This window comes from Natator depressus, chromosome 1 (genome assembly GCF_965152275.1).
Source record: "Natator depressus isolate rNatDep1 chromosome 1, rNatDep2.hap1, whole genome shotgun sequence".
NCBI lineage: Eukaryota > Metazoa > Chordata > Testudines > Cheloniidae > Natator > Natator depressus.
This window is the reverse complement of record NC_134234.1, coordinates 308,940,746-308,951,079: the sequence shown is the minus strand read 5'-3', so window position 1 is coordinate 308,951,079 and position 10,334 is coordinate 308,940,746.

The window sequence follows — 10,334 nt, the reverse complement described above, 5'->3', positions numbered from 1 at the left end:
AACCCTTGTAATTTTAAAACCTCTCATGATATTTGACTGACTCTGGTTGGCAATTCTGAAACTGACGAATGCATGGAAAACTTTACTGAGTACCGGATGTGGAAAATGATGGCCTAAACAAATCATGCCAGAATCAGCTCAGTTCTTCAGCCTTCCGAGATATTGCAGCCAACTTGAGTACTATGAAGTTCAACATTTGCTGGTGTTTCAACTAAATTGTTAGGAAAAGGTAAGATCCTTTCTTCTCTGTGGGAACATTCTGATAATTTTCAGAAGAATGAGAGTCTTCAGACCAAGTTCTCCCTTTCGCCACATTTTTGTACACTATGCTGGTGTAATGCCTCCTTACACCCAAGAAGTTATGTATACTAAGTGCTTTGACATAAAAGATAAGGTGTGGATGTATAGTAATTGTATTAGCTGCCTGGCATATTGACAATAGCTGCTGATTGTAAATTACTTTTTTATTGCTAAAAATAGCAATAGCACCCCTGTAGCTATTATCACAGCAAGTATTGCCATCAGATGAAAACATGCTATTCTAGCAAAGTAATCTCTGAAAGAAGGCATTAATAAATGTGAATATAACCCAGAGCTTATTTTACATTTTTAATGAGTCACATGTAGTCTAAAGATTCATTCAAGCCATTATTATTTTATATGGGATTCTTATGAAAAGTCCTTAAGCAAACATCAGAAGTATGAGGGGGGAAAAGTCTGAATGGTGATATTAGCTGTACATTGAATCAAAAAATTAAAATGGCCTCCATGAAGTAAAGATTTTCAAAAATTATCCAAATTAACCCAATTATCTTATTTTGGGGCTTTAATATGGATTAAAATGGGTATATTTTAAAAAGACAATGTCAGATTAATTTTCTTTCAGTAATTTTTTTTAAAATATCAAATTTTATTTCATTTAATTAGGTTCTGTTTCATGGTCCATGTGGCATGACTTTAAGTACTACATCTTGTAAATACAAGCATTTTAGAGTCCTGATTTTAATACTCTAGTGAAATTGTTAGAATTGTGAACGTCAGACATGAAAACCCTACAAGAACTGATTCATGGGAAGTACTAGAGAGATCCCACGCTTTGGGAATCCTCTAGGAATCCTACAGGAAAATTCAGCCTCTCAGATGGTTGTACTTGTACTGTCAAGCATCTGGAGATTTAAGAGCGTGAGCCACTTATGTCAGCTTGCTTAAATTTCAATTTTGTTATTAGGTTTGTGTATAGAGAAATTTTCACAGGCCTGGTGTAAAGTATAAAAAAAAGAAGGGGAGGTACAGACAAGTAGTTAATTTTTATACAAGTAGTGAGGTCTTCATAATCAAAACTTACGAACAAAGAATAAGACTTCTGTGTGGAATAATGGTAGCGGTTTGTTCCCAGTGCAAAGCTGAATGCTGTTCCTCTTCCCTGGCCTGGTAGAAAGATCCTCCTTTCCATGGGCTATGTTGCTACTACAGCTCTGAGGCTATAAGAATTTCTATACCCTTGCTGGATTTGTCTAGATTAAGGGCTGCTCTACACAGAAAACTTACATCAGCATAGCTATGTCTCTCAGGGATGTGAAAAATCCACCCCCTGACAGACACAGCTACGTTCCGTTGATCTAGCTACTGCCTCCTGGGGGGTGGATTACCAGCACCAGTAGTTCTCAAACTTTTGTATTGGTGGCTCCTTTCAGACAGCAAGCCTCTGAATGAGAGCCCCCTTATAAATCAGAAAACACTTTTTTTTTTTTTTACATTTAACACTATTATAAATGCTGGAGGCCAAGCTGAGTTTGGGGTGGGGGCTGACAGCTTGTGACCCCCCCCACGTAATAACCTCACAACCCTCTGAGGAGTCACAACCCTGCAGTTTGAGAACCCCTGTTCTGCACTCAGGGCCGGCTCCAGGCACCAGCTTTCCAAGCAGGTGCTTGGGGCGGCATTCAGAATGGGGCGGCTCTTCCTGCCGCGGCGGCTTTTGGGCGGCAGTTCTGCCGCTGTTGCGGTGGCGGCAATTCGGCGGCGACTGCTTGGGGTGGCAAAATTGGTAGAGTCGCCCCTGTCTACGCTTGTGGGAGAACCCCTCCTGTCGCTGTAGTGACTGTCTCACTGAAGTGCTACAGCGGTGCAGCCGTAGTGTTTTAAGTGTAAACATAGCCCAAGGCAAGTGATTGAGGTTAGGTTGGGGCTAGTTAACATAGGTACGACCCACGCTAACATGGGGTGGCTCATTTCTTCCCTAGTGGTTTGACCACATAGAGAGGTTTATGAATCTGCTACTGCCATTCAGCTAATGCTAGTTTGGCCAGTAGAGGCTCCCTCTCTAAACCTCTACATCTGGTCTAATTAACATTTGTTGACTAACCCTGACCTCTTTTTCTAAATTAGAGAACCCCACTCTGTGTGGGTCAATGGCTGGTGGACCTTAGTTCACACCTAACCAGTCTTTGTTTTCTGCAATGATTCAGGCCTTCAACACTTAAAATAAATCACTGACATGTTTGTCTGGATGCCATAACCCCTTTTTTTTTAAAAAAAAAAAGCGTATTGTCATTGTTACTCCTCCCTTTCCTGCTAATTCAATGATAAATTCACACCGAGCATATTTGTGTGTCAGTGCTGCTTGAGCTGTGAAATCAGAAATCCTCCTCTCCTGCTCTAGCTTACTCCAGCCTTCTTCCGGCTTCTCCTCAGAGATGCTCAGGAGTGACAGACATTATGTGGTGGGACAGCATCGCCTGTTTCCCTTGACTTTCAAACTGTCATTCTTATTTAGTCACAACAGGTAAGAGGAAGGATGGTCCAGTCATTAGGGTGGTAGCCTGGGGCTAGGGCAGGGATGGGCAAACTACAGCCTGGGGGCCGCATCCAGCACTTCAGATGTTTTCATCAGGCCCTCGAGCTCCTGCTGGGCAGTGGGGTCTGGGGCTTGCCCCACTCTGCATGCCTCCCGCAGCTCCCATTGGCTGGCAACCTTGGCCAATGGGAGCTGCAGGGATGGCGCCTGTGGATGGGGCAGCGTGCAGCGCCGCCTGGCCATGCCTCTGCATAGGAGCCGGAGAGGGGACATGCCACTGCTTCCAGGAGCTGCTTGAGGTAAGTGCTGCCTGAGCCTGCACCCCAACCCTTTCCCACACCCCCGCTCTAGCCCTTATCCCTGTCCCGCCCTCCAAACCCCTCAGTCCCAGCCCGGAGCCTTCTTCTGCACCCCAGAGCCCACACCCCCAGCCAGAGCCCTCACCCACTCCCACACCCCAACCCCCAATTTTGTGAGCATTCATGGCCCACCATACAATTCCCATACCCAGATGTGGCCCTCAGGCCAAAAAGTTTGCCCACTCCTGGCCTAGGGAGTTCGTTGCTCTGCCACAGCCTTCCTGTGTGACCACAGGTAAGTCACTCAGTCTCTCTGTGCCTCAGTGCCCCATCTGTAAATGGGGGCTAATAGCACTTCTCTACCTGAGAGGGCTGTTGTGAGGATAAATGCATTAACTATTGCTCAGCTACTACAGTAGTGGGCACCGTACCTAAAACAGACAGAATAACTGCATTACAGTTCTCAGCAGAAGATCTATGGCTAGTTTCTCTAACACATTATTAAACATTGCTGTAATATACCAGTGGTTTAAAACGTTAAGGGCTAGATCTCTAAAGGTATTGAGGTGCCCAAGTCCAAAATTTAGATCCTCAAAACTCCTGCTGAGCTGCCGCCTAACCCTGTAGGTGCCTCAGTTCCATAAGTGCTTAAATTTCGGCTGATAAAGTCCCCAATGCACTTAAAAATCTGCCAGTGAACATACCTGTGGCCACCTAAATCCTGCCACTTATTGCCTATCTCACACTTAGGCTCCATCATCGCACTCTACAGGCTGGGCATCCCTCCATCTATCTCCCCTGCAGAGCCCCATATGGAAGGTCCTGCTTTGAGCAGGGGGTTGGACTAGAGGATCTCCTGAGGTCCCTTCCAACCCTGATATTCTATGAAGGCATTCTCAGAGGCCACCTCCCAGGTGAGGCCCTGCACAAAATGGGGTGTATGTGTTGGGGTGGCGGCACCCCCTTTTAACCTTTACTCTAGCTGTTAGAGCACTAACCCAGGATGTGGGAGACCCAGCTTCAAATCCCTCCTCTGCCTGATTTGGAGCACAGATTTGAACCCACCTCTCAGGACAGTGCCCTGACCACCGGGCTTTGAGATATTCTGGGGCGTGTCTCCTATTGAAGCTGTTGCACTCTGCACAAACAATAAAATAGTCACTGGAACTGGGACATGAACTTGGGTATCCCACAGCCTGGGTAACTGCGCTAGCCACTGGGCTAAAGGTTATAAGGGGACAGAGGCACCACCACCATTTTTTGGTGAGAAAGGGCTTAGGCACCTAACTCCAAGAGAGGGTTCATGGCCATGAAAACCAAGTTCAGATAGGTGCCTCCCTTCAACCTGGACTTAGGTGTCTTAAGTCCCTTTGAGGGCATGGCTTAGGCCACACCCCTCTCCTTGGCATCTGCTATTGGCTAGTTTAGACAGTTCCCCACTTAGCAGGTTGGCATTTGTGGATCATGTTCTTAGGTTGTTAACTCTCCTCATGCATTATGTGGGGAGTCTGCGCAGCTAACTAAGGGGCTGTGGTTTCCAGTAAGTGGCATGGAGCCTCAAGTTAGCAACACGTTGAGCCCAAGTCCCCTGTATGGATCTAGCCCTGAGAGGCTAAAAATGATCATATGCTAAACTTGCCAATGACTGATGTAATTTAGGCTTTAATCTTCATTGTGACTCCTAGTTAAGGCCAAATTCTTCACCAACTTGCTCTGCGTGCAATTCTATTAGCATTAATGGAACTGAACAGCGAGTAAGTGAGTACAGAATATGTCCCTTAGCATATTTCAACCTCCCAGTTTCTCCATTCCTCTGTTCGTCCTCCAGGCTTATAGTTACAACAATTGTAACACTACATATCTTTTTTTTAAAGAATTGCACCATTTCCAAACCTTGTCTCCTTTCTGATTCTCTTAATTGATGTAAGGTACCTTACAATATTATGGGTCTTTTAAGGGGGATAATATGTTTTTTGTCAAAACTGTAATATCAATACTTGATAAGAGATTAGTTTCTTATATAATCAAAATGCAAATAGCAATCCCTTGAAAAACCCCACAACAATAAACTACTAGGCTCTTCTAAATGTGTTAGGGGATCAAAAATTACCTTTAAATGTGTCCAAGAACTACAGGAGATTCAAACACCTTCCATAAAACAAATTGTGCATTTATAAATGTTTTAAAAATGAATATATTTGTGATTTCTCCTCGGATGACTTATCATTTAATCAAACGTATAATTTTTTTCTTTACAGAAAACCTGCATTTAAGCAGCAGTACAAACTCCATTTTTATCTCATTAATAGAGTCAGAATAGCAGCTGAGTATAATAATGAATTATGGCCAGCTCCCTGACCGTATCTGGCATTTCCTCATCATTCTGGTCGAAATCTCTCACGTAAACAAATACAGGTATATTGCAGGTAGGTGTGTGCGCACATGCGTGAGAGAGAGACCTTTACATCACCATTTTCTGCCACCATCCCTATCCCACACCATTCTCAAAACCTAGCAGGAGCCTTTGTGCAAGTCTAGGGCCACAACAGAGGGAAGAGATGACCAGCCAAGTCTTTGAGGTAATTGTGGTCAGGAGCAGCTGTGGCATTATGGCTCCAATGGAAGTAGTGGGGAGTGGGAAGGCTAGGGTAGAGACATAGCCCACCTTGGGGGCTGTGGCCTCCTGCATATACTTTGAGATCCACAAGTTTGTGTTATGTGGGAGCCTGGTAACTTCTTGAGTGAGGGGTCAAGCTCAGCTCCGAATGGGATATGAGGGGAATCTCTGGGAAGGGATGCAAGCTTGGGAGTTGCAATGCATTGGAGGAGCCAAGGGCAGTTACACAAGCTCTGAGCAGGTCCACAGCTCTCCATTTTGGAGCTGTCTTTTCCCTTCTAATGTATGGAATGTGCTGACCTTCTCCCTGGATAGTATATCTAGAAAGCAATGCAAAACTACTATATGGCACCTCTGCAGCTAATGAATTGCTAAAATCAGTGCATATGTATAAAAGAATCAGAACTTGGACCAAGATAGCCCATAAATCTCTATTTTCTGCATGTATGTTGCTAGACAAAGTACTGGTAAAAATTTATTTTAAAAATCTAAATATGGTTAGTCTCTAAGGTGCCACAAGTACTCCTTTTCTTTTTATAAACTCAGACTTTAAGGCCAGAAAGGAACATCATGATCATCTAGTCTGTCCCCCTACTCATCTCCTGCCTCAGACCCTTACCTCCCCACTCCTGAAATAGGCCTACATAACCTCTGGCTCAGTTACTGAGGTTCTCCAATCTTAATTTAAAGACTCCAAGTTACAGAGAATCCACCATTTACTCTAGTAAACCCATGTCCTATGCTGCAGAGGAAGGTGAAACCTCCCAGGATCTCTGTCAATTTGGCCTGGGGGAAAATTCCTTCCTGACCCCAAATATGGCGATCACTTAGGAGACCCACCCGAGACACGCCTGGGAAAGAATTCACTATAGTAACTCAGAGCCCTCCACATCTAGTGTCCCATCTCTGGCCATTGGAGATATTTGTTAATAGCAGTCACGGATGGGTCAAATGCCACTGTATGCAACCTCATCATATCATCCCCTCCATAAACATATCAAACTCAGTCTTGAAACAAGTTGGATTTTTTTTGCTCCCACTACTCCCCTGCCATCTGTACCTGGTTCCGGGTCTTCAGTGGCTCAGCCTTCAGGCCAAGTCGCATAAGGTTCACACCCTTCGGGGTAGGAAGCGTAGAGATAATGGGAGCTTTTTTAGCCCCCCCTAAAGGAGCAAAGGGGGATATTGGAAGGGCATCTAGCTTCTTGGAGGTTTAATTTGTAAAATTATGGCTTGCGTCAATACAATATCCTCATAAAGTGTTTAAAATTGTATTACTTGGAGTGTCTTTCTGTTCATAGGAATGTGTGTTAAACTGGTTATGTAACTAAACATATGGAGAACATTGGACATCTGGATTTCATAGCCCATGGACTCAGACTGGATAGCTGAACAAGTTCAACAGTTAAAAGAGAGAATGGAGACTCTCACCAAGAGTCTTGCTTTGCTGTGGACTCTCAGTCCAGCAAGAAAGGTCCAAGCCATAATCCTGCACTACACTGGGGATGAAATTCAAACATTCCACTAGTGTTGACTGTCACAGTTTCAAGGTAACAGCACTTGTAGTCTCCTGTAGTCCTTTGAGGGCAACCACTTAAAGGTTTCTGGCTTCCAGTTGTCACCTCTCCTGGGCAGAGACCCGTGCCTCACTCCCTCATGACTGGGAGTTTTAAGGCTGCACAATCCAGTGCCTTGCAGCATGATATCCCCAGCTAGCCAGTTGGCCTAAAACATCAGCACCTGTGCTTTGCTTTCCCTCCAAGGGCTATGACTAGTGTATTGCCAGCAGTTACAAGTTACCATGTAGCTCTTTCTAAGCAAGCATACTTATCTGTCAAGTAAAAAGCATTACAGAGAAAACATACAGAAAACAATAAACATTCCTATGTGCATGTTAAAAGCTCAACAGAAGTTACCCATCAGTCTTATGGGGCCTGGGAGCGGGAACGTTCACCCTTGGAGCACCCCCTTTGCATCTGTGCATCAATGGTATGCTCAACTCTGGCACCTCCTACAAGCCATCTGCAGCTGGTTCTGGGTCTTCTGTGGCTCAGCTTTCTGGCCAAGTTATGTCAGTTTCAAATCCCGTCTGGGGTATCACGAACAATTCCAAACTAATTTGAGTAATTCTGGGGCTACTAAAGTCTTCTGTTTCTACTTCAAACCCTAACTCAGGGCCTCCCTGCATAGGAGCCTACTCTCCTCTGTAGGGGGGTCCTGCCTCCTCTGTAGTCTCTCCCTGGATCCCACTCACTTTCCAGGGTCCACCATGTAGGCATAGATCTTGTTGGGCATTGAGTAAACTTACCTAAAGGGTGATGTGAGTGCAAAATTAAACTGTAAACAGGGGTCTGACAGGCAGCTTGATCTGAGTGCAAGGTTAAACTGTAAACAACAGTGTGAAAGGCTGTGTGCTTGAGACAGTGTTTTTGGACTCGTTAAGTGGGAAAATCCTGAACGGATAAACTTGACATAAGCGATCGGTCCTTACATGATCCATATGACGTCAAAAGCAATTACATTCAAGAAGTATAGGTGTCAGTAGCTAAGAAAAATGTATACACACTGTGTAGCATGTGACGTGATGTGGAATTGCGGTATCAGCCTGTACCAAAACGCCCTGTGCTTGAGCCAGGCCAGTTTGGGCGCAGTGTTGCTGTATGCCAAATAAAGGTACCCGAGGGACAAATTCCAGAGTCAAACTGAATTTTTGGAAAGCGAACGGAAGAGGGTCTCAAGGGAGCCCAACACATACGGTGATCAATTCTTTCCCTGCAGCCTTCCTCAATCTCTGCCTACCCCAAAGGGGACTTCCTTTGCCTTTTCTGGCGAGGAGGCAATTAATCACTCTTTTTTCTGCTTTGGTGGTGCCCTATCTATGCAGACACTTATTAATGTGTTGGCCATGTCTTCTGGCCAAATGGACTGTGATGATGGACTGATTGTAAGAACATTAATAGAACATGAATCTCCATTTTATCAGACACCTATCTTAGATATTTCTACGGGTCTCATTATCGTAGTATAGTGTCTCTCAACACCTCTGTAATAGGGGAAAATAGGGAACTGCTGCTAGCCCCATTTTATGTTTGACTTGCCTGAGGTCACACATGAGGTATAGAAGCAGGGTTTTTTCCAATCTGATGCTAGCATTCCTACCGCTGGACCATCCTTCAGTGTCAACTTGAAACTGCTTTGGACATTTCTGACCATTTTTGGTGACATCAATCCACTTGCTAACTCAAAGAAATTATTTTTATAAGTCTTACTAAGAGGTTTATTTCTGACAAGCAATCTGATAATATTCTTGTGACTCACTCTTTCAGTATCACTATAATGTATGTTGCCATTCATACAGGAAATAACCAGGTTAAATAATGTGTCAAGCAGAATATAAAAATAGAACTGTTTTGTTTTAATTGTAGGGCATGTGTTCATTTCGGTGCTAGGCTGAGTGGCATGTGAGTATAGACTTGCAGCCATACCACCGTGGGTTCTGATCCTGTAGTGAGCAACGTGTGGTTGCATAGGGCTGCCCACACAAAGCTCATTACTGGCTCAGGGCTGGTTATCCCCCTTTGGCTAGTTGCTGCACAGTTGGCTAGCTGCATTTTTTTCATCATCTACTTTTAAGTACAAGCTGTACAGGCCCTTTACGTCCTACTCTTACAGCATATCAGCCCCTTTAAGGTCAGGATTTCAGAGCACTTTCAGTTCTAAGAGACGGCCTCTGATTGAATGGGAGCATGTGACTGGGTGCTCTCAGCGTGTGTGAGGAGGGGATTTGGAGGGGAATAGCGGACAGCTGGAAGATATCGGAGCATGACAGAGGGCAGGGTTTGAAGAGGACCAGCTCTGGGTTTATGGCTGGCAGGGAGCTGGAGAAAGAGGCTTGCAACAGAGCTGGGGTAAGAAGCCTTCCTGAAAAGAAGAGAGAAGTAGTAGATGGAAGCCAAAGCAGATGGCTGCTTCTCTGCATAAAGCCTGGAGTAAAGGGAGGGTTTGGATTCCCTTATTTGCAATAATGAACCTTGTCATGGAATGGGAAGGGGAAAACGTATCTTCACACTATCTCCCATGGTCCAGGAGTCTATTGGTTGAGTGTCTGCCGTGTAAGTACTGGTCAAACCTTTAATTACAAAATATTGACCAAAAGAGGGGTGTGTGTGGGGTGGGGGGGAATGCAGACTTCTTCCCTTCTCATCCATTCCTTGGCCTAGTTTTCAGCCAGCACTAATGGGCAGGAAGTAGGAACCTTATGAAGTGTCATTATTCTGTGCTCATGCCGGCCCATTATTCAGCCATGCCTCCAGAAGTTCCATGCTTTCCTCCAGTAAGAGCACTCATAAACCAGTCAGGAAAAAGCACTAAGAGGCATCCCCATGATGATGCTTCAATCTCTTCTTCCTCTTCAGCTGGAGTCAAACAAGGCTGGCTTATGGCACTTCAGTAAATTGCTTTTTGGGGGACACTGAAAGGGGTGGGGGTGGGGAAGAGGCTCCCATTTGTGCTCCAGAGTCTAAGCTTGCATTTAAAACAAGTCTCTTGCTCTACTCTCTAGTCCTTAGTATAGCAATGATAACCTTCAGAATGTGTGCCAAGTGGAAACTGATGCAGTGAC